Source organism: Camelus dromedarius, chromosome 1, assembly GCF_036321535.1.
Source record: "Camelus dromedarius isolate mCamDro1 chromosome 1, mCamDro1.pat, whole genome shotgun sequence".
NCBI lineage: Eukaryota > Metazoa > Chordata > Mammalia > Artiodactyla > Camelidae > Camelus > Camelus dromedarius.
The window spans coordinates 23,050,522-23,075,354 of record NC_087436.1 but is presented as its reverse complement, the minus strand read 5'-3'; the positions used below and the strand labels follow the sequence as shown (position 1 = coordinate 23,075,354).

General features: G+C 42.7%; 1 protein-coding gene and 1 non-coding gene across 2 annotated transcripts in view; one reads left to right on the top strand and one right to left on the bottom strand.

Moving 5' to 3' along the window:
- Positions 1-24,833, bottom strand: part of RNF150 (ring finger protein 150) — a 225,044-nt gene that overhangs the window by 17,668 nt on the left and 182,543 nt on the right. The gene's annotated exons all lie outside the window — the stretch shown is intronic.
- On the top strand, positions 4,606-4,674 carry TRNAG-ACC (transfer RNA glycine (anticodon ACC)). Its single transcript has one exon. It is a non-coding gene; the product is annotated as a tRNA-Gly (tRNA).

Sequence of the window (24,833 nt, the reverse complement as noted above, 5' to 3'; positions counted from 1 at the left end):
GTTTTTGCAGTTATATGAAATTATCCATAGACTTCATTTATTTATTCATCAATTTATTTAATCGCTCATTTATTCAATGGGAATTTACTGAACACTTAATAGGTATACAGCAGTGTTGATGAGCTTTGGAGGAAATAAAGATGAACTAAACAAAGGTTCTGCTTTTAAGCTGAATTTGATCTAGTAAAAGAGATCAGACTTGTGTATATATAAATTTAATACAAGGTGATACATGCCAAAAAAGAGTTGTATAAATAAAATGCTAAAGAAACAGAAAGGTGATGAAAATTCTACCTCCAGTTGGGTAACCAAGGTTTGTGAAGTAGGTTACAATGGAAACCAGTGGTGAGATCTGATTAGCATTGGGAAGTACTATTGGGAGACAGGGGAGATGGTATTTTTATCAGGAGAGCCAACCTGACTAGGAGTCGTCAGAGCAAATTTCAAGGCATGTGGATGGTTCAATTTGGCGAGCTGAGGATATGGAGAACCCTCGGCAAAGTGCCAGATCTAGCCTGTAGGTACTCTGCCCCCTTCCTGCACTCAGTGCTCTCCTGTTTCCTAGGAAACCCTTTGCCACGGGTTCCTCCAGTCTTCCAAACATTTTTTTTTTCCCGGTAAATCAACTTCACTGAAGCATAATTTTGATGAGCTTTTGTCATTCTTGTTTTTTTTTTTTTAATTGAAGTACCGTCAGTTACAATGTGTCAGTTTCTGGTATACAGCACAATGTCCCAGTCATGCATATACATACATATATTCATTTTCATATTCTTTTTCATTAAAGGTTATTACAAGATATCGAACATAGTTCCCTGTGCTATAACAGCAGAAACTTTTAACTTTGATGAGCTTTGATGGATGTGATGGATGGATGTACCCGTGCAATCACCTTTACTATCCTGACAGTATTCAAAGTGCTAAACATTTCTACTTCCTCCCAAAGCCTTCTTGTGCCCCTTTATGGTCATTCCTTCCCTTTGTCCCTGGCCCCACATAACACCTGATCTATTTTCCTTTTTATAACACTTTATCGGGGTTTTTCAATATTGGTATAATTGATGTTAGAGGTTAGATAATTCTTTGTTGTGGGGAAAATGTCCTGTAAATTGTAGGATGTTTTGTGGCATTCTTGGTCTCTACCCACTGAATGCCAATAGCACCACCCCCCTCCCCAGCTGTGACAATTGCCAAATGCCACCCCACCAGGGGGAAAAATCATCTCCAGTGGACAATCATGGCTCTAGATTAAGACGCATTTTCTATAATTTTATACACATGAAATTTTACAGTATGTACTCTTTTGTGTCCGGTTTCTTTCATTCAGTGTACTCATTTTGAAATCCAGCCATGATGTTGCATGTATCAATAGTTCACTCCTTCTTACTGCTGCATAGTCATCCATTGTATGGATATACCACAGTTTACTTATTCATTCATAAGCTGATGATCATTTGAGTTACTTCCAGTGTTTGCCTCCTGTGAATAAAGCTGCTATGAACATTTGTGTGCAAGTCTTTTTGAGGACATACATTTTCATTTCTCTTGGGTAAATACCTAGAAGTGCATTGCTGGGTCCATATGGTGAGTATATGTAACTATATAAGAAACTGCCAAATTTTTTTTTTTGGTAGCAAAAAACCACAGCATATTAAATTCACTCTCAAAACAACCTCCAAGTATACAGTACAATATTGTCAACGACATGCACACTATTGTGCAACAGATCCCTTTAACCTCACCATCCTGAATGATTCCTGCAGAATAAGGGTCCAATTTCTTTCTTTTGCATGTAGATTTCCAGTTTTCCCAACACCATTTGTCGAGAAGAATATTCTTCCTCATTGTGTAGTTTCGACACCCTAGTCACAGAGCATTTGACCAAATATATGAGGGTTTATTTCTGGGCTCTCTGTTCTGTTTCACTGGTCTGTATGTTTCTATGCCAGTACTACACTTTTTTAATTATGGTAGCTTTGTAATATATTTTGAAATTGAGAAATGTGAGGCCTCTAGCTTTGTTCTTCTTAGGATCCTTTTGGCTAGTCAGGGTCCTCTGAGATTCCATATTAATTTTAGGATTTTTTTCCTATTTCTGCAAAAAAATAGCATTGGGATTCTGATGGAGATTGCATTGAATCTGTAGATTGCTTTGGGTAGTATGAACATTTTAACAATATTAAGTCTTCCAATCCACACATAGGAGATATCTTTCCATTTATTGTGTCTTTTAAATCCCTTTCAGAGCAATGTTCTGTAGTTTTTAGTGTAAAAGTTTTTTATCTCCTTAGTTAAGTTTATTCCTAAGTACTTTATTCTTTTTGATGCTGTTGTAAATGAGATTGTTTTCTTAATTTTCTTTTCATGGTTGTTCATTGTTAGTGTATGGAGAAACCACAGATGTGTGTGTGTGTGTGTGTGTGTGTGTGTGTTTACTGTTTTTTGTGGGGGAGGTAGTTTTGTTGATTTTATTTTCTAATAGATTTACCGGGGTTTTTGTGTGTTTGGTCAAATGCCTTTTCTGCATCAATTGAGACGATCACATTATTTTTATGCTTTGTTCTACTAAAGTGGTGTACCACTTGTGGAGCTCTATGACCCACTTCAAGTTAATTTTACATCTGGTACAAGGTAAAGGTTGGTGTTCGTTTTCTCCCAACATTTTTGTAGTCTATTTCTGGTATTACGCTCCCTTATTTTGAAATACCTAGAGTGATTTCCACTTTCCTGACTGGCTTCATTATATATAAGCAATGAGGTTGGAAAGATAGGCTGCAGTAAAACTGAAGAGTGATTTGAATGCCGGGTTGAAGTGTCATGACTTTATCTAATATACATGAATTATATTATATTTATGCATAGAAAGTACTTGCTTAAAAACTACTGAAAGTAAACAATCTCAGTTCCCTTACCAGTAAAATAGTGACAGTAATACTTTTTTGGGAGCCTGTAATGAAATCTGGTACGTTGGGGTGTGTGTGTGTGTGAGAGTGGGTACACACACACCTACACAGGGCTTCACTTCACAGTGTGTCTGGCACGTGCTATGTGAGATAATATGCAGCTATTATTGTATTTAGTACATTGACTGAGAACCTGCTTTCTTCTGATCTCATTAAGCCTCTCGGATTCCTCCTTTGTCTATCAATGTCCTGATGAAGAATGCCCTTTCTTTCCCTGGCACTGTTTCCCCACTGCTTCTGTACTGTTCTATTTCTTCTGTGTTACTGATGTAGGTGGCTGCATCAACCTTTCGTAAAGAGCTCAATTGCCATGTGACAGCCTTATTCCTCCTATGTGTACAAGTGTCACCCTGTTACAAGATAGTCCGATATAAGAGCCAAGAGAAACTGGAGAACAGGCTCTGATGGAAACACAGAGTTTAGTTTAAAGGTCAAGTCGCGGGACACAGCGAAGTAGGGAATTCTTTACTTCACTCTGGGGGGGGTGGGGTGCGGAGGACAGAAATAGGAACAGTTTCTTACACGTAATGTTTTCAAAAAGAAAGAAGCATTTTAAATGGTGAATCTGTTGAAATACAAGTCCTCAAGCAGAGCGCAAGCAAATTACAAGGTAAATCAACAGCTCAGCCAGGGACTGAACACTGCCAGGAGCACGTTCGGGGCTCTACAGACAGGTGTCATTTCACAGCAACCTGTTCTACTACCACAACCGATTTAAGGTTTTTTAAAAATTTTTTAATTTTAAAAAACTGAAGTATAAGATTAAAGGTTTTTAACATAGTTGTTTCCAACCCTTCTGACTACCTACTATCCCATAAAACACATGGAGACACCTGTTTAAAAAACTTCAAGACTGCAAGTCATTTGTTTGGAAGAACCCCAGATGGCCTCGACTTTCTCCAGTAAATACTGCATCATTCACTTTTGGCTGGTTGGAGAACAGGTCACAACCTGGTGTTCTGGGGCTGGAGGGGTGGGCTCAAAGCAGTGGCACCAATAAGCCCTCAAGGACTGACGGACTCACTCGGAGCTGAAGAAGGCAGGCCTGATGTTTTGAACCAGATCATGAGTTGGTGTCGCAACAATAAATTACTGAAATCCACCTAGAGGGATGTGTTTACTCGCCTCCCTGGAAAACCTAATGGATTCTATCTGATGCATATAATAGCAGGAGCAGTGTGCCAGTCATGCATGTTATTTAATCGTAACCTAACCCATTCCTCTGGCTCACACAATGCAATTTCCAGCTCTTTGTGTTTAGAACAAAACCCAGAATTTTAATCAATATTTGGCCGTGCAACGGGGATCCCTCACCATGAGTTTCAGGGTGAAAATAAAGGAGGTACAAAGAGGTCAGCTGTTCAACAAGGGGACGTGAAAAGGCAGAGGGAATGAGGGGGCTCACTGAAATGGCCAGACATCGGTCTGCATGCCGCTCCCTTGGGGAAGGAAACCATTGCTTTTCTAATCTCTTGTGCCTCCTTCCGCTTTGTTTCGTGGCCAAGCAGATAAAGCTGGAAGAGCCTTAGTGCTTATTTCATCACGTACTTGGCCAATCAAATAAGATGATGGATAGAAAGCATTCAGCCCAGTTTCTTGTTCAGACAAGATCTTAATAAAATACAGATTGGGGTGGGGGAGGGGGGTAGCTCAGTGGTAGAGCGCATGCTTACCATGCATGAGGTCCTGGGTTCAATCCCCAATATCTCCATTAAAAATACATAAATAGAATTTTAAAAACCACACAGGCTATAATGGTGCTAATGATATAGCTGGAGCTGCTGTTCAGCCGTTGTTTGAAGACAGATGAACCCACCCTGTCCCCTTTGTAAGGGAGGAGGCAGATAAGGAACCTGCCGCCACGTGCTGGTCGGATGGAACAACGCTTATTATGCCCGTGTTGAGACTGGGTCGTCTAGCTCCTAAAACTGCCCTTTCCAATTGTATATTTCCCCTGTATGAGCACCTTCTCAAACTTTTTAAAAAATGCCATCTTCCCTTTTGATGAACATAAAAATCTTACTCCCCTCCAGGAAGGCTTTGAGCCCACATCCTCCCACAACCTGGCCTTTTAGAATCACTGCTATCTTTCCTGAATCCCCTCTTGTAAGAGACACTTTGTTGAACTTTAGAGTCAGTATTTAAAAAATGATTTACATCTTGGTGCTTTCCAGATATAAAATTAACTCATTATTTCATGGGAGGTTTTTTTTCCCAGACACACTATCATCTACCCCCAATCACTGGGTCAAAAGAGTGAAACCCCTTAATACTTCATCTGGGTTTGGTACTTCTTTGAAAATCTCATGCTACCATGAAGCAGATTTTTTCTTTCTTTTTTTTAGTGTGGAGAGATACTAAAAAATGATTTAAAAAAAAAAAAGAGCAGGGAATAATAATGACTAATTACCAGTGCATTGAGTCTTTATTGAAATCATTGGTTAAATCCTCTCATTTACTTCATTAATCTGATCTTCATTTCCTGGAAAGCCCAAACAAAACAAAACAAATGTCGGGCAGCTACGATTAACTTCACCTCTCTTAAGGTGATACAACCAGGGAGCAGGAGGGACCTGAACTTCACTAGGCTCTATGCAGGGCACTTTTCACTGATGAGCTCAAGAAAACAAAGAGTTTAAACTTGCATCTTTACTGCATACTGTGTACACACATATTGAATTGTACACACAAAAGGGTCTGGATACTAAAAACCCAAAGGAAAGGAAGGGCATGGCCAACTTGAACCTTGACAATGGCAGTCTGCATCCTCACTTGGCCTCTAGTAAGTGGGATGGGAGAGCTGGGTGACTCTCCTCTTGGCTCCCGGAGCTTCCTTCCCATCCAGGAAGGGTGAGGCCAGAGGTTGGAGCAAAATCCTGCCCTCACAGTCCCCCTCTTTCTCTGAAGAGCACCTGGACTCCACAATATTCTTGATGCCTGACTAACAGTGCTGCCTTATGTCATCTTTTAAATAAATATTCCACCCACGGATGTGTTTGCTCTTTCCTAGAGCAGATTGTTAGCTGTAAGAGGGCAGGGGCTTATTTTGCATGGACACTGTCAAACCTCCATCCCCCATGCAATACAAATAAAAAGAAATACAATGGTTATCACCTGAATGCATTGAAGAAATGGATGGGAAGATCTGAAGAAATCTTGTGGTGTTTTGAAGGCTAAAAACATTGAGGAGGGACACTCCTACTCTTCTGATTTCAGTGCTATGTGGAGTCCGTCACACTATGGCTTCAGGCGAGCCCACAGGATAGGCTAAGGGAAACAAGATCTGGACCTGACAGTAAGTAAACCAGGTATTCACGTATTTATATGGCCCAGGAATCTTATTCCTGCTCTTCCCATCCCCTCCACCTTAGTAGGTATCTTCTAAGACCATTTTCTGGTTTCTTACGTCTCTCAACTGGTTTCAGAATTATGCTCAGCTCCTCCCTGAGAAGGGGGGGCCCCCTGTGCGGAATCCTGTCCCTGTGGCTGGCAGAGGTGGGGGTGTGGCCAAGCCAGCTGTTTTGCCAGTGGCTTGTTAAACTTGAACATGAGGAGAACTGAAAAGGTACCATTTATAGTTGGACAATCATGACTAAGTGGACATGTCTATGATAAACACAGTCAGGAAAATGACTGAAAACCCAGCAATTTTCTCATCTGAAGAATGGAAAAATCCAAGCCAGGAGTATTTCATCCTAATATTCCTGAATACGTGTTCAAAGGCCAAATGCCCTGAACAAGCCTGATGGGAGTTTCTGGAATTTAACGTGGGGGTTAAATTCTTAGCATTTCCTGCACCAGCCCAAGTGATCATTCGTCTCTCTCTTTTGTAAACTAATGAAAGCTACAGAAATCCCTTATGTAGACAAAGACTTTAGCAGATCTGGCAAACGAGACCTATTTTTAAAAAAGAGCACTTGGGCAAAGTAACATCTACTTTGTACACACCTGTTTTACATCTGTCAGAATCTAAAGTTTTTCAGAGGAGGGACAATTTTATCCTAGCTCAAAATAGGCATCAAGAAATATTACACTAAATCACTCACATCATCAGCAAAATGGTTTTGTTTAATTAATAAACAGACTTCCAGATTAACCTCTGGCTGTGGTCTTCTAGATATTTTAAGAGTATTTAACAAAGTCATTTTCCCCTAGTTATTCTTAATATGTTTTGAAATTTTGCACAACAGAAAGTCACTTCAACATGTGGTCCATGTATATTTTTTTTTTGGATTTTTTTTTTTTTAAGAATCATGCTGCTGCTCTTTGGAATGATTATTGATGTTTATAATGTAGCCCCCTCACCCTCTTTTTTTATTCCACAGCTGGTTTACATACTTGTCTGGGCCAGAGCTCCTGCCTGACTCCCTTTGGTGGCTGTGTGCTGTGTTAAGCACTTTGTCCATGTTTCCCAGTAGCACACGGCCAATGAACATTTTGAACTTGTATTTTTAAAGAATCTGCAGCCAGGAGAATAGCCTGCATCCCAAACAGGAGGTGTTCTATCCTGGGAGAGGTCCTACCATGTAGTCTTCAATGTTCCTTTTTTTCCCCTGTTCTTCCTACTTGCAAGTATTTTCTGTTACTTTGCTACAGAGGAACAGCAGCCTGAGACTATTTCTAAAGTCTCCTGTAACGTGGGATGCTTTGTCAATAATGGTAAATATGGAGCAGAGCGGTGAAAAATCCATGAGCCCCCAAATTGCGTATAACTCGCTCATCTGGTGTGGAGCTGAGTCTCCACAGGTCTCATGGGAGCATCTTCAATTCCAGGGAAGTCCCAGGGAGGGCAGCTCTCATCCCTCGGATCCATAAGCCTGGCAAAAAGCAGCGAGGGTCCTTTACCTCTGCTGATCCTGTGCCTTAACCCGGTGACTCCCAGGTTGCCTTTGGTTTTCTTCCACGCCCCCTAAGAGCAAATCTCCTAGAGAGGAATGGGGGCAGGGGGCGGGGGGCAGGGGGGAGAGTGAGTGGGGACACAGTGAGCGCTGGTTGGGATTTCTGAGACTGTTTGAATATTTTCTCCTGAAAACACTGACTATAATTCCAGCATCAGAATGTTTCCTTTTTGCCAGCTGCATTTATAGAGCTAGGGCTTCTCTAGGGGGAGAAGGGATGCCTATGCAGGCACCGAGGGAGCCCGGGAAGTGGAAGATGAGCAGATTGTAAGCACAGACACGATCACTGTAAAAGCAAAGTCCCAACAACATGTCTCGGAGAATAAAAACATATTTGACTCAAAGAAATTAGCGATCTACACCATGAGGGTTAAGTCACGGTTGCAAACTTTTCATTGTTTATCAAGACAGAAAAAAGAAAAGCAAAGAAAGACAGAGTTCCTACCATTATTACCTCCCTCCCAAGTGTTAAGCTCCCCCAACATAATTTCTACACTTTATCTTTGGTGGAAGTTAATGCTGCTTAGCCGCCACCAACTAATTAGTGCTATTTTGCAGATCTTAGCTGCCAGGAACCCAAAGGAACTATAAAATGTAACTTGTTGCCTGATTCTTTCCCATTTAGCAGTTAATGTTGACACTAAAGACCTCTTTCCTCAGTAAAATTATATATCTGAGAAAACCAATTGTGATTCTTTTCAAATTCATCTTTGGCTCTACTGGATCAAGGACTTGCTTTAATATCTCAGACTGTGAAAGTATTTTCTCTACAGAAAACAGTTCCTTTTGCCAGTGGGCAATTCTGGACTTACTGCTTATGCTTACAAAGTAATTGCATGCCTACATCACAGCGTGCAGGTTACATGTCAGGTGCACAAGTTTTCACGAGCAAAGGAGGGATTACTATAACAATAAAAAGACTGTGGCCTCTGTCCCATGGAGCGATGCTGGCTTCCAGGGCTAAACTTCCATCAAGATCACAAACAAGGCAGGACTGAATAAAAATGTACTTGTATTTTCTATGGACTTCCTTTTGGCCTTGGGATCAGCGTCCCAGGGACCAGTGGTCATCTTTATCGCAGGCATCGAGTGACAGTGTGGGGTCTGTGAAGAAGGACCCACCCAGGGACCAGTCATACAAAACCACCCTCAGGCGTTCAGTTGGGAAATTCTCAAAGCTCAGTCGGCAAGAAAGAGGTAAAGTTAGTTAGATTGAAGGGAATGTTCCAATTCCGGTAGCCCTGAATAAAACTGATTATCGGGGTAGGTACAGACAACATTTAAACGGACTGTTGGGGTAAGACGACATTTAAGATGTGGGAGTCGTCCAGGTTTTGTCCTCCTTGGGCGGACATTCTGGGGGAGTGGCACATGTTTTCCAGCTCTGGTTTTTAGAAAAACTTGCATAGGAAGCCTGGTAAGGAGGACTGTTCTCAGTCACCCCTGAAAATTGTGATTTAGTATACCTAGGGTAGAGCCAGGGTCTGCATGGTAGTTACAGCCCAAGCAGGAGTTCAGACAACACTTGACAAATTCCAGTGTGTGGGAAAGACCCTGGGCTTCGGAGAGGGACGAGAGCCCTCATCCCAGCCTGACACCTACTCAACGGATGACTTTTGAAGAGGGTCCTGGCCTGCTCTCCACTTCAGTTTCTTATAGGTAAAAGAGTGATGTTTAATTGTAAAGGGTAAATCAAATACATAAAGTTCTCTGCAAGTAGTTACTTACGGTGAAAAAGAATATGAAAACGAATATATGTGTGTTCATGTATGACTGAAGCATTGTGTTGTACACCAGAAATTGACACAACACTGTAAACTGACTATACGTTAATACAAATATATATACAAAAAAATCCTTGGTGCATGGTATATACTTAATAAGGTCTGAGTTCCCGCTCCCTCTTCCTCTGTCTGATAATAAGAGGACTTTTTTTTGGATGCTTTTAATGAACCAGGGGCTTTTCTAAGAAGTTTTTATTACATTTAATCCTGTGAGGTAGGTGTTCTCATGACTCCATTTTACAGGTGAGAAATGGAGGTGCAGACAGGTTGAGCCCACGGTTACACAGGCAGCAGGTGGCGGGGCCAGGCCTTGGCTTGGCTCTACTGCTGAGAACTCACCTTATTTTCAGGGGTATAAATTAGGGACAGAAAATTTCAAAACCTCTCTCTGCTGTATATTTCACTTTCCAGCAGCTTTCCCATTCAGTCATGTCCCCGATGTGTCACAGTCTGAAGGGGACACTCAGTGTGGACACAAGCACCTGCAATTGTGACCTGGCTGTATAATGCGTCATTCTATTGTAGGGCACAGGTATGAGGAATCACTATTTCTCAAACATGGAACTGCTTTACATGTAGGGGCACATGTCCTCTTCCCAGATATTAGACAGCCTTTAGGACTCTTAAAGAAACAAAATGATGTACACGTTTGTTTGAGGAGTGGTTCCCTTTCTGACAAGTGAAGCTGGAACCATAGTTTCATTTTTAGGAGTAATACATTGAGAGTCATGACCAGGAACTTCAATTATCCCTGCTGAGAAGTGGTTAACTACTGTGACAGAAAGTGGACAGTACTGAGTCGTATACAGGTGCGCGTGTGTGCAGGTGCATCATCTGAACACAGAGACGTGTATGTGTGTGTAAGCACCGCGTGAGGCACTCTGCACATGACACACGACATGCAGGTATGAATGTGTGTGTATGCATGTGTCTGTGTGTGCAGGCAGGTGCACATCTGGCCTTGGAATGCAGTATGTGCCCATACGTGCATGTTCCTACAGACGACACGTGTGTGCCCATGATGCAAGAGGTTGCTTATCCTACTGCACAGATTTTCTTCAACTTGGTAACAGAGAAGACAAGCTTTTTAACCCACTGTGTTTCTGCTTAAACTTGGACTTTCAAATGCAATTTTCTAATGAACTCATTTAAATAACAGCTGCATTATTATTCTGGTATAATTTTTCCTTAAAAAATTCATTCCACCTTTGCTGCTGCCCAGCAGGAGTTTCGGTGCAGCCAGTACTCTCTTGTGCTGACAGCTCTGATTAAGGCATAAGCATTTATATAAATGAAAGATATGTTTGAAAAAAAAGAAATCTGATGGAATGTTAGTCTACAAATCTACTCATCACTCCTCCGTGCTGTGAACATCAGTTACCAGGGCGAGTGTTAACTGTGGATGTCGCTGCTTAATAGGCACACACATGATCGGCCTGGGTGATGTACCAAAAGGTATTATTTTAATGAGACCTGACAGGACAATTCAAAACAGTGATTGTCCCTGAGACAGCAGTGCCTATGAAGGAAGTACTGTTGCCCCAAGACTGTCCCTTCGTCCCTACATTTGGGGTTGCAGAGCTGTGGTGAACTGCAGACGGCACGCCTTGCCTTGGGGCTGCTACAACTCAGATCCAGCCAATAGCCACCATCAGGGAATGACATCCAGGATTGCTGTTGCTTCCAATACTTTCTGAGTTGGAAATTCAGATTGTTATGGAAACCCTTGACATACTTAAATGCTGCCTACTCATTGAACGTTATCAGAAACATTCTCAGGGCCAAACCCAGCCCATCTGCAGGCAGGAGTCACATATGACATCGCTTTGCTCCCCTGGCCTAGAATAATTTCTGGGAATCCCTAGAGATCTATTTCCTAGTGGTTTGGGTGAGGAACCAAGGCCCTGGGGATTGGTGGTGGATGTGTGCGTGCATGTAGACATGTGTGAGGCCACGTGCATGTATGTGTGCATGCTGTGTGCACAGGGAACTTGGTTTGCTTCTCACCCTGGTGTCCTGGTGTGTGCTCCTTGGGAAGCCTCCAGAGAGAGGAGGAAGAACAGATCCCCATCCTGGCGTTCTGGCTTATCCAGACCTAGCTGATCACCACTCCTGTGTCCTGGATGGAGCTGGGGAGGAGAGCTGGGCTCACTTACTTAACCACAATATATTTTCTTTTCTTTAGAAGTTAACTTGCAAATTTTCCCCTCCACAGGAGGAAGTGCAGTAAGGCCCACCCCAAATGAAGCCGGTGAGTTAGATATTTCTGTATTTTATTTTAATTTTTAAAAAATATTTAAAAACTTTTATTTCATTTTTTCCCCCCTTAACGGAGGCACTGGGGATTGAACCCAGGACCTCGTGTATGCCAAGCACACGTTCTAGCCCTGAGCTATACCCCCACCCCGAATACATCTGTATTTTAAAGGGTCTCCTACTGGATTCTTTTTGTGGGGGTATGGGATCCATGAGCTGAAAACTTGGAGTTTTATATCAATGGGTACTTCCAAAAGTTTTGCCCTGAGTTGTTCCCCAAGGTTTCACTTATGAACACAAAAAGCACACCAAGAATTGGCAAATCCGAACTTACAAGTTTATCCACAGATCACTTGTTTGTCGGTCTGTATGCTCAAAACACTCTCTAAGATTACCGCAAGGGCTGCTGTCTGCTGAATGTAACCAACACGGAGCCACGTGTAGAAAGACGTGATTCTGACTTTCTAGGAACTGACACCAGTGGGTTGACTGACTGACTGATGGGCTGCCTGGTGATGATGCTGATAATCTGAGAGGTTTTTCTCTGTAAATGGCGCTATAAAGACAGTCGTCGTTTTATATGAGACCGTGGTAATAAAGATCGTAGATTATAACTCAGTAGTCCTCAAGTGATCAATTAATGGAAAAGATAAGTAACTAAAAGCGAGCATGCAGTTCTGGCTCAGGAAGTAAAGTAATTCCGGTCATTGATGAAGAGCAAGGTAACATGAGTTTCCATCTCCACAGGCAAATGAATGAGGGTACAACCTAGAGCCACTGGCCTTGGAGTCTACCAGAGAAAGGGGGTTTGCAGGTATTTTTTCCAAGACATTTCCAGTGCACCGAAAGGTACCTGTGATGAGTCCTTCCAATGTGCGTTCTCCTGGGGAGGTGGTGCACAGGGGAGGGAGGGAGGTAGTGTTTATGATTTATGGAGGGCCAGGCACCGAACCAGCAGCTGGATATGCCCTGATTCCTTTCCTGCTCACAACAAACCTGTGAGGTGGATTCTGTTTGGACAGTTTTAAAGACAAGGAGATTGAAGCCCAGGGAGAGAATTCATTGACCACAGCTAAGTCACTGAACAACCAGGATTTGAGCCCTGATCTACCCGATGCAAAGGACAACTGATTTTCCTAAGCCTCTGTTACCTCTCAGTAGGGTCATCTTCACCCACCATGAGTTCACATGAAGTAAGAAGAGTAGTGCCGATTGTATAAAACCAAAAATGAGGAGCTTCATTTAAGCTGCACGGGTTCCTGGGCACTTGGGTTTACGGCATTCCCAGAGCATTTGCAGAAAGGATGCACAGTCAGGCCTCGGAGTTTTTCTCCATCACATTTCCCTCTGCTGCATTTTCTGCCACTTTGTCTCCCTCTGCTGCTTCTCATCTCCCGTTTCTGCTGTGTAGTCCCATATCAATAATGATAAATAATAAATCACCAATCCATTTCTACAAGGCATTAGTCTCCCTCCTGCCTCCTGACAGGGGACCAGTTTAGCATCTGTGCTCCCTGTCACATGGGGGTGGGGTCACAGTGTTGTCCCAGAGGAACTGGCTATAGGAAGGTCAACTGCGGGTGCTTTGGTCCAGCTTGAATGTCCTTGGCAGAATGTACACCTATGCTTCTCATAAGCACACAGAACACACAGATATAGTTGAATACGGTCTCTTCCACTTCTAACTAGTGCTAATGCTGGTTTCCTTTAAAATTCAGCATATTCATTCATGTATTCAACTAATGTTACTGAGTCTGACTGTAGCCATAAACAGTGTTGGGTTTTGGAACATGAAGTCAAAAAGCCACGCTTTAAGTCACCCCTCTAAGGTTAGTGGGGTGATAGACACTTTCTCAAGAAACAGTAACAGAGGTAATCGTTTGAAAGGAGAGTTTCTAGAAGCATCACCAGATTCTGCGGGGAGCAGCAGAGAAGGCATCTCAGAGAACACAGCAGATGAGATGTGCCTGAAGGATATGCATGACTTGGCAGCTGGAGGGAGAGGAGTTGGGGGCAGGCAGTGTGTCTGGAACCACCAGCGGCTTAGAAATGCTTCCGTGTTAAGCCGGCCAGCTGGGAGAGGCAAAAAAAATCAGGGAGGGAGATGCAGAGGCCACGTGCTTAATGATTTGTTTAGATTAGCCAGCTTGAGATTTTAACCCATGGCTGATAAAAATGTTTCGAGCAAAACCGCACTAGGATGAGGTTTCTATAGAGGATTATCTAGGAAGCAGGATGAGGACAGTCTGGAGGCTGGTAAGGCTTGAAACAGAGAGTGAAACGGCAGCCAACAGCCCGTGGGGAAAACCAAGGTTGGAGATGATGAGGTCTCGAATTACAGCAGTGCAGGGGGAAACGGCACAGGGAGAGGTATTTAAAAAGCAGAATGAATGTGAGACGGTGACTATTTGCCTGTGGAAGGCAACAGAATGACAAAAACAGAGGTAACCTCAAGCTTATTGGCTTGACCACTGAGAAATACATTCACTGAAAAAACTGAAGTCACAAAACACTGACTTACTGCAAATACAACACAAATGTTGTGTTGCAAACATAACCATGCAAAAAGGAAACACTTACAAAGTTTGGTACCAAACACATTTTCTGAAGCCAGGTACGCCATGCGAGGCCGTCATTTTTCACTCGAGTAAAAAGCATGTTTTGCGAGAGGGCTGCTAATACAGACTGTGTGATGAATAAATGGATTAAGTCTTCAACGGCATGTTAATTGACCCTTTTTGCTTTTCCTTATTTTTAAACTTCATTTTTAAATCAAATTAAAATTTTTTCAATTTTTATTTCACATCAAGAACATAGTGTAACAAGACGAAGTTATTTTATCTTTCCCTCCTTCTATGGAAATTTTCACTCTGCTCTGTTTTTTTAATTTCCAAGAGCTCTTTCTCATTCTTGGAAAATTTCTATCATCTGTTTCTTTTCCATGGATGCAATATTATTCCATATCTCTGTAAGGACACAAATGACAATTTACAGAATTCTGCTCTCTGAATTATCTTGGTTTCCTTGGAGTTTAGTTTTATTTGTTATGTTCTCTCTCTCAGATTTCATGGCTTCTTGCAGTTATTTAGCCACCTCTGCCCTCCATTCATATTTGCACATGAGGCACTATGATTAAGTGGGGCTCGCCAACTAGGGAGGACACCTTAGAAAGGGCCTGAGGCAACAACCGGGCTGCTCTGGATGGGGGAGGCCATCTAGGGGACCTAACTGCTCTTAACCCAGTCTGTCACCTAATCTCGTGAGCACCACTCCGTCTCGCAGCCTTCCCTGGTACCTGGTGCCCTAGACACTGAGTTAACTGCAAACCTGCTAGCTTTTCATTGGCTTCTGCCTTAGAAGGCACTTAGATTTCAACTTTCCCCACTTCACTAAGTGAATTTCCACTCATTTATCTTCCAAAATTTGCTGCCATCTTTTCTCTGTCCTTAGTGTCCATGTAGGTTTATACCTTTTATGAACCCTTTGGTGCGACTTTGTGGGGCAGCAGAGATAAACCTGTGGGTTCAAACTGTCATGGAGAGACAGAAATCTTGCACAGTTTCTAGGTGATTCCTTTACCAAGACCAGTTTTCCTGATGCCCTTGAGTTTTAAGTCTTCTCATATGGGCTTTGATTCAATTTCTAACTCTGTACTATTGATTTACTACTGATTTGAAACAAGTGAGTTTTTCTGGAATATCTTGATAGGGAACCAGTTTAACCATGTGGTGAAATACTGGAGAGACAATTGGGCTGAGGCAGGGACTTGATGGATGTTATTATTTTTTGGGGGGGGAATAATTAGGCTTATTAATTTAATTTTTTATTGTTGTCATTAAGTGGAGTACCGGGGATTGAACCTAGGACCTCATGCATGCTAGGCATGCACTCTACCACTGAGCTATACCCTCCCCCTGGATGTTACTGTTTGTTTCTACTGTGCAGGACTGTTAGGAAGACAGAACAAGATAGTATGGGTGAAGTATGCTTTGAGATCTTAGGAAGAATGATCAGTCAATGAATTTATTTCTTTCTGCCAGAAGAGAGCCAGCCTCAAATCCTTGAAAGATGATATCAAGATTTCTTATACCTTTTGCTTTAATGACAGATGGAGACGAACTATTAAACTAAAAGTTCTTTACAAAATATTTTTTTGCATCATCATTTCAGAGTCATAAAGACAGAGAACAAGTCACTTTTTAGCATTCGACTTGTGGAACAGTTCAACTAAATCCTTAATAAAACATCTGAAGCTTAAATAATTTAGTGACATGTAAAACAGAATTAGTTCTAAAATATTTAGATGGACTGGAGCTATTCCTGGGTGATGATCACTAATTTCCTTTGAAATTATGTGACAGATACACGGATGGATTCACCTGGAGTGTGGCCCACCCGGAAATGGGGGCCAGTGAGACGGGCTTTCTTCCTTAGTCTGAGAGCAACAACTCGGAAAGTGCTGCTTCTGCCTCAGCGCCTGCACTTGTGAAACAGAGACGGTGTCATGTTGTTGTATACTGCCTCCCCGAGAAGAGAAAATGAGATGACATGTGTGGTACTTACTATATTACAAAAAGCATTATGAACGTGCAAAAGACACGTGTAGACTTGCGATTAAACATCAAACTGTGTATTCACATACAGGTAAATACATAAATACAGACATGCAAACACCGACATCACTCTCTACTGAAGAAACACAGTGCCTTTTTCTAAGCGTTGTTTGCCCACCGTCTAGCATTAATACTAAAAACAGAATACAAAAGGGTTGCTCTGCATGGTATTTTTGTTTACGTGACATGCCGTCTGCCTGTTGAGGGCATCAACCACAGCTGTTACTGTTAAATCCACGCTCAGGGCTGCAGAAGGACCAAGTGACTACTGCTTAAGAGCTTTCCGTGAGCAGGAGGCCGTGATGGTCTGAGTGCAGGGTCCACTGAGCACGGGGACCCTAGAATGAATCTGAGCTGGGGTTGTGCTGCTGTTCTGGCCACCTACACCCACCTGTCTTCCCTCCCATCATTTTATGTGAAGGTAAGATCTGACGTGTCAGAGACTGAGAAGATGCTGCAGTCTCACAGCGACCCTCTACGGTCCCAGAGGACGCGCAGTGGGGGAGAGCAAGGACAGCCTTCCTCGTGAGGATGGCTCAGCGGTGCTGGAGGGAGAAGGGTATCAGGAAGGGCTTGTGAGTGAGGATGCAAGGTCTTGCCTGAGCCTTTCCTGGTGAGACTCAGAAGAACACCAAGAGAGGGATTCTGACTTGAATTATGGAGTCATGGAACTGGAAAGGGGCTTAGAAAGGAATAGCTGGTACCAGTGCTGCATCTGACAATTGAGGAAATGAAAGTGCAGAGAGAGGGTAAGTGACTGGCCCAAGATCACACCGCTCATTGGAGGCCAAATCAGACCTAATGCCTCAATTTTTTGTTTCTGGCTAATGGTGCTTCCTCTGTATCATCTTACCTCAAGTTGCTCCAGTGATGTTCTGGGAGTTACAGTTTTTTTTTTTTTTTCCTGAACCACTGAAGTATTTTGACTTATGGAACCCTGACTTTCTGAACTTTCAGAGTCATTCTTATGTTATCCAAAGGGCATGTTTAACTGTTCCTGCTTTCTTAATCTCTGAGTGATGGAACTCCCCCGTGACATGCTTCAGAATGGAAATGCAAAGAGAAACATTATCTTATTTGCATTCGATGCTGTTCAAACATTGAAAAAGAGCTGACCTGCCAATCATGTTTCCTGCCATCGGCTGCCACTTCCCTGCTGAAATCTAGGTTCAGCATATCAATATCTGGTAAAGCGCAGGTCTGCTCAACAGCCCTTTCCCCAGCTCACTTTTGGAACGGCTGCTGGGCCTCGAAACTTTTCAAAAGCGAGACAGCACAGGGAGGAACTGATCAAACTGGAGGTGGTGCTCTCAGTGAGTCACTCAGAACATGAGACAATCTCCTAGTGATGGATGGATTTAGTCTGCTGGCTGGGCTACTTCATTTGAGGAAGACAAGTTTCTTCTGAGTGGATGGTGTGTGTCATGCCCAGGCTGAGTGTGCCACAGGCAATATATCTGTGGTCTAAATTGATTAATTCTCTCATAGGCAGATCCTTAGGACTCCCTTATCAAAGGCATCAGACCTACAAGACAGGAAAACTCTAGGTCTGGTCCTGACGGGGCTTTCGTAGGTTGGCAAGTGTTTTTAACCGAGGAGGAATGTCATCGCAAAAAAACCCAGTGGCTCGTGGATTGGCTTGTTGCCACCTGGGACACTTGCTGAGGAAGGCATGTGCTGATCACATAGATCTTTGCTTTTCAGAACAGCTGTTCATCTCTTGATGCCATCATTGAGCTAGTGAGTGGAAGGCTTCGAAACAAAGAGAGGAAGTTCCTCCAGGGACCTGGCACCTCACGAGATAACGCAGATGATCGTGGAGAGCAGTATCACCATTTGCAAATGCTTTGTTGTGTATAGAAGTAATTCACCATGGCTAAAATATTTCCTGAAGGGCGGCCGACAATGGGGTTTAAAATCCTAAATGGTTGGCTGATTCTATTGTCTGCCACAATGGAATATGCTCACAAATCAGAGCTATCATTTTTCCAGGGCTAATGTGAATCTTATGGGTACCAAGGGAGAGCCTTCTCATTGCTAGTTCCAGCTAGCATGCTTAGCCACAGCCAAGGGGAGCTACTTGGCCAGTTCAGGCTTTGATGCAAGTCAAAAAACTGCACAGACGTGGCTACTCATTCTTGTCCTTTCTCATCAACACCGCAATGCTTTCTCTAGAGGTGTATATTTCTGGATGCACCAGTGTATTTTGCAGTCACGTTAAAACACGGATATTGCTGCTTTGCAAATGGAGCAAAGTGTAGTTGTACATTAGAAACAGAAATGGGATGTTAATGCCAACCTTCCTGTTTCCCCTCCACTGCCTTGACCCCGAGGTTCAAAACCGGGTTCCCTGGACAAGTCTTGAATACACACACTCCCTCTCATGTTTCCCAGTTCAGGTTGCGGTCAGGGCAGCAAGCCTAGGGGCATTTAAAACTTCTGAATGTAGATGTTCTGAATGCTTCCTCGATGGCTCCCTAAATAATAAACACAGAACTTAAAATATACAAGAACGAATGTCATTTCTGGCCTAATTTGAAGAGAATGTGTCTTTAGGAATGAAGACTCTCCAGAGAGGTTTATACCGAGTTCCTCAAGGAAGAGAAAGCGACTCATTCCAGAAAGTACACACAAGTCTCTGAACAAACTCTCTGGTAGTGCTTTTCCAATAATGAGTGTGTAGTATGTGTCCCTGGAGAGCCCCTGCTGATTGCACTGATAGCTGTTCACGACCTTTTGCTGAAAATGACTTTTTTTCTGGGCTGTAGTTTCAGCTGTGCTTTAATAATTATTTTTGTCTTATGAGCGCATTTTGAAGAGTGTGAGCATATTTTTGTTCCCAAAAGGTTGACTTAAATTCAGGTTTGCGGAAAAGGGACTGTAGTTTAGTGGCCATGTCAGCCAAGAAATTGTCCTCTGGTGAAAATCATCAAGACATCCAGGAACTAATTCTTTTGCTCTCAGGGGACTCTTTCCTGACTCAGTTTCTACAGAAGAGCTATGGGTAGCAAAGAAGTGTGAGACCATGAGACAGCCTCTCCTACCTCCACGCCCCTGTGCTCCCCACCCCAGTGCTGGATGTAGTGGATGTGAGGGTACCTCCTTTATGATTCCAGACCCCATCACCCAGCTTAAGGCAATAAAAAGGGGAGAGAGGGAGAGAAAGGTGGGGAAATTGGTAATGAGATTGTGGAGAGAGGACTGTCATGCTAAATTCCGTTCCTCTAGAAAAAGGGGTGGGGAAGGGCTACTACCTCCAAAGCCCATGTCCAGCGAGGGGTTCCTGCAAAGGAAACACCCCCTCCCCTCTCCGTCACCAAGGAGATTATGAACTATGCTCCCTGTGGGTGGGACTCCCAGGGAGAGCTGACTCAGGCCTTAGAAAAGTTAATGCAGACTGTGGACTTGGGTCTCCTGCCTGCCTGGGGCCTGAAGAGAGGAGGCCGATGGCCTGCGTGGGGGCAGAGGCTGGAAACAGCTGCTGTCCTGGAAAGAGCCGTCAGGACAGGCGATGCCTGAGTGTCCCAGAGGTGGCCACGTGGGGAGCGAGCAGGACTGGGCTCAACTTGGGCTCTTCTGGGAGGGGTAAGGGCACCTCAGCAGACAGAGGCTGCAAACGGACTGCTGGATGCGCAGGGGCTGCAGGAGGCCTCGTGAGGAAGCCATGAAGGGAGGCCCACCTGTCCTGAGCCACGGGGATGGCAAGGGGAAGGGCCCTGCCGAGGAACAATCCTTTTGTCTATGTCTGGGACCTAAAGGGACTGCTGGAACTGTTACCTAAGGGTGAGCAGAAAATTCCTCCTGGAATTTTCATCCTGGGGCAGAGGGCTATCACACCCACTCAGTACGGTTAGGGCAGAGCAGCAAAAATAAAGATGCATTTTGCATACATCACAGATCATGTTTGTTCAAGACAATAGTTACATGGCACAGGATCAGAGTGGATAGCAAGTCTCCCAGGGGACACCCACACCAGGTTTCAATTCGACTGGCCGAGTTCTCGCCCATTAGCCTACATAACAACTCACGTGTACTGCTTCCTTCTGTGAGGTCTGAAGACCAGGGCTCCCAGCCAAACACATCATGCCACGTGCTCCTCAGGACGTATGGGGGCAGGCCTGGGATACCTTGATTCTGCCCATCGCCACATCTCTTTCTAGCTCCCAGCTCTCTCCGCCATCCAACCCCATGGGTTGAGGGCTGATTCCTTCTAGTTTGAGGTGGGACGAGCGGCAAGCGGGGAATGATCTAGAGGCAGTGCTGGAGGACTTGTGTGATGAGTCAGTGAAGGGAATGGATGCAGGTGTCAACAACTTCCTTGAAAAACAAAGGGAAGGTTTCAGACCCTCTTGAGAAGATGTGGAATGGTGTGGAATGTTTTTGGAAAGGAGTAATAGAGCCTTCTCCTTTTGTGTCTTTCTCTAGCTCCTGTCTGGAGTCTCCAAACACACAGGGCTGTTTCTCTAGCTGGGTTCTCCTTTGGTCCTAAGGAACTTTTTTCCCCACTGAAGCCAATCCAAGAAGCCACAGCCTGGGCTTAGGGAGTCAAAGGGGCAGAGTATGGTTTTGGTGCCATCACACATGCAGGTAAAAATTGACGAGTGACATCTAGGCACGCATGCAAATGACCCCTTGCACCAGCTGGAGGAGAAACACTGTGTGATGTGGGGCTGCCGTGAGAGGCTAGAAAAGCTGGGATGTCAGAAACATTAAAGATGCACATACAAGAATGTCTTTCTCCCAAACGTCAGACTGGCAACCAGTTTGGATTTCCTTTGTGAATGTTTTTCCTTTTTTCCTTCTCCTGGAAGCTGAAGCTGATCCTTTAATGCCAGATTTTCCCTCTACACTTTTCAGTCTTCACTCTACAGGCAATCTGTTCTATGCGTTTCCCCCTTGAGTGCTGAAATGACTTCTACGTGCATTTCACTGCCTCTGCACCAAGGCTATTTGCCGGGAAGGGAAGAACAGAGGTAGGGATGAGGATGCGAATTGAAGCTAAACACATTTTTGAACTTTCAGAGAACTTCAGAAAAATGGAGGAAAAGAGTAAAAAAAATGAAATGAGAACTGTGTTCATTTTCTCCCCTGGTTCATTCTCCTGGATGAACTTAGAATTCCAGCTCCACCTGTCATGAGCTCATGACCTCGGGTCAGTTACTTTAATCTCTCCGTGCTGCTGTTTCTGCATCAGTCAAATGAGGTTAAAAATAATATTTACCTCATAGGGTTGCTGTGAGATAACAGATGTAAACAGTTAAAAGGGTGCCTGGGCCATAGTGGGCGCTGTGTACTTGTTAGCTACTGTTATTTTTTCATTTTCTAGTAGTTTCTTGGGTTTGTAGATGTGAGGTAGGAAAGGATAATGTAGAAAACAGTCAGGTCCAATGTCTAGTGGGTTATTTGTGATTTGTAGCAAGACTGGATCCCAACTATACTTCCTTTTCTAGCTGCGTTTTTTTTTCAATAGCGTTAGAAAGTTGGTTACAGTGATGTTGATAAGAACTTGAATCTTTTCACTCATTTATTCATGCATCAGTGTTTGTTCACTTATGGACTATTTATTTGAGTTAGGGCACTAGGCAATTTACAAACCTGTATAGAGCAGATAATTTTCCCCTTAAGGAATCTACAGCCATTTGGTTAGTGGTATAAACCATTAACATCTAATCAAAATGACCATGTTTGGAATAGTGTGTAAAATCCCAAGAAATAAAACTAATCAGAAATCAACAGTCTCAAATATTGTATGATATCACTCATATGTGAAGCCTAAAACTGATACAAATGAACTTATTTACAAAACAGAAATAGACTCAGACACACAAAACAAACTTATGGTTACCAAAGTCGGGGGAGGGATAAACTGGAAATCTGGGATTAACAGATACACATTACTATATATAAAATAGACAAACAACAAGGACCTACTGTACAGCACAGGGGAATGTATTCCATATCTTGTAATAACTGTAACGGAAAAAAAATCTGAAAAATTTGTACGTATAACTGAATCACTTTTCTATATACCTGAAACATTGTAAATCAACTATACTTCAATAAAAAAAAAAAGAAAGAAATGGTCTAAGAAAAGTATTTGGGAAAAATTCAGTTTCTGTACTCAGAGACGGATTGGTATCTTCAGCCGTACTGATACACGGCATCAGTCTTCAGACTGCAGACGCAGCCTCATGCCTTCATCTTTACCAAGACCATCCTTTGAAATTACCTAGCATTTTTCCTTCTGTTGTGAACAAAAGCTCCCCGCTTCAAGCTTAATTGAGTCCTTTCACCTCACGCTGTTCGGTAAACATCTACTGAATCCCTGCTAGGAACCTAAACACTCTGAGTCTATTTTAGCAAAAACCATTTGGGATTATAAATTATATGAATACAGACCTTAATTTCCCATTTCATTTTTGGATGTGTTTTAACCCATAAACTATGCCTTTTCATTTGTCATCTGGGCTTTACTGAGATGGGTGAAGTAGGTAGCTACTTTTCAGAATAAGGATGCTAACAGATGACACATTTTCCCTTGAAAATTAAATAATTATTTTATTGCAAGAAATATGACCCTTTTAATTTGGTTCTTTTTATGGGCTCAAAAAAAGGCTCATGCCTTAAATGTTTTTGAACTGCTAGCAAAATTTTATCAGGCTTTTAAAAATAACTTCACTTAGGCCACGATGGTGATATACCTGACGGTAATTGAAGATGTCCAATAAAAGGAAAAATTATGGAACAATCTTGTTCTCAGAAAAGAGAACTTAATTGTTTGACTTGAGTCAGCCACTTATTCCTCTGGGCCACAACTTTCTCATGGTGAAAATCAGAAGTTTATCACTGTAAAGATTAAATGACCTTTAAGGTTCTTATATCTGTAAATTATGAGGATTCTAAATCTGTGTTCTCCAATATGATAGCCACTGGCCCCACATGGCTTCTGAGCACTTGAAATGGGGCTAGTCTAAACTGAGATGTGCTCAAAGCATAGAATACACACCAGATTTTGAAGAGTTGGTATCAAAAAAGAAGGTGAAATATTTTAGATATATTAGGTTAAATAAAATATATTATTAAAATGAACTTGAACAACTTATTATTTTTATTTTAGTGTGACTATTGAAAATCTAAAATTGCTTTTGCGGCTTACATTATATTGTACAGTACCACTCCAGACCTTCAAAACAAACGAATCAAAATCTCTCTTTAAGGATTTTTTTAATGTTTAATGGTCAATGTTTCAATATCGAGGTCCTTATGCCTCTAAAAGTCTACCTAAAACTCATGTCCATCACAAACTAATAAACCCTGCAAGGGCAGATATTTACCACCTAGTTCCTCTTGAAGTTACTCTCTGTCAAGGTCCTGTGGAAGTTCTAACTTTTAGTGGTTACAACACTGAACGTTCACCCCTATGGTTATTGTCTCAACCATATCAGAAAAGATGATCAAAATGTTAGGAGTGGTTATTTCTGGGTAGTGGGGTACTGAGTGATTTCTACATTTAAAAAAATTCTTTTCTTCATCTTTCAGTCTTTCAACATTGAGGACTGTCATGTTTCTTCATCAGAAAAATGTATCTTTAAATTTCAGTGTGAATAATTTTTTGTATTATATAAACATTACAAATATGTAAAAAAAAGAAAAAGAGGCTAACGTAAAAGGAACTATCCCAATACGCTTTCATCTGCTTTTCTACGTTTCCAAATTTTCTATAGTGAACAGGTTACTTCTATCAAGGGAAAAAATACACCTCATTTAAAAACTGTAATATCCATCTATCCTTTTAACCTGAACCTAAGTTCATTTGCATGCTGATTCTCCTAGAACTCCTGAAGCTTTCATCTCTCCCGTGTTAGTCTGTGGAGTAAATACTTTAGGTTTTAGCTTCAGTTGTTTGCTAACATAGCTATTTTAATATTTTGTAAATACCAGCAAATGGAACAGCACTTACTTCAAGTCTATGCCAGAGATGGGGAAGAAACCCCAAAGACATTTTAATATGTCACTGTGTACAGGGGTTTAGATCGCACTGCAGGATCGCCCATCTAAAGGGATGCCAGTTGCACCCGAGTCCTGTAGCAACAGGGGCGAGCACCGTCTTGCATGCGGTCCAGACCAGCCTAGAGAGCCACGTGCATACTCGGGAAGGCTCAAGCATGTGCACACACACACACACAAGCACACGAGTGACTGGGGTTGTGCCCTATCCCAGCCCCACTGCACATCCCCTGAAGTTGCTTTTCCCACCTGCCTCCACTCTCAGAGGCCAGAGCCACTACCTAGCCTGCTTCGGGTACCACGGGATGTGTG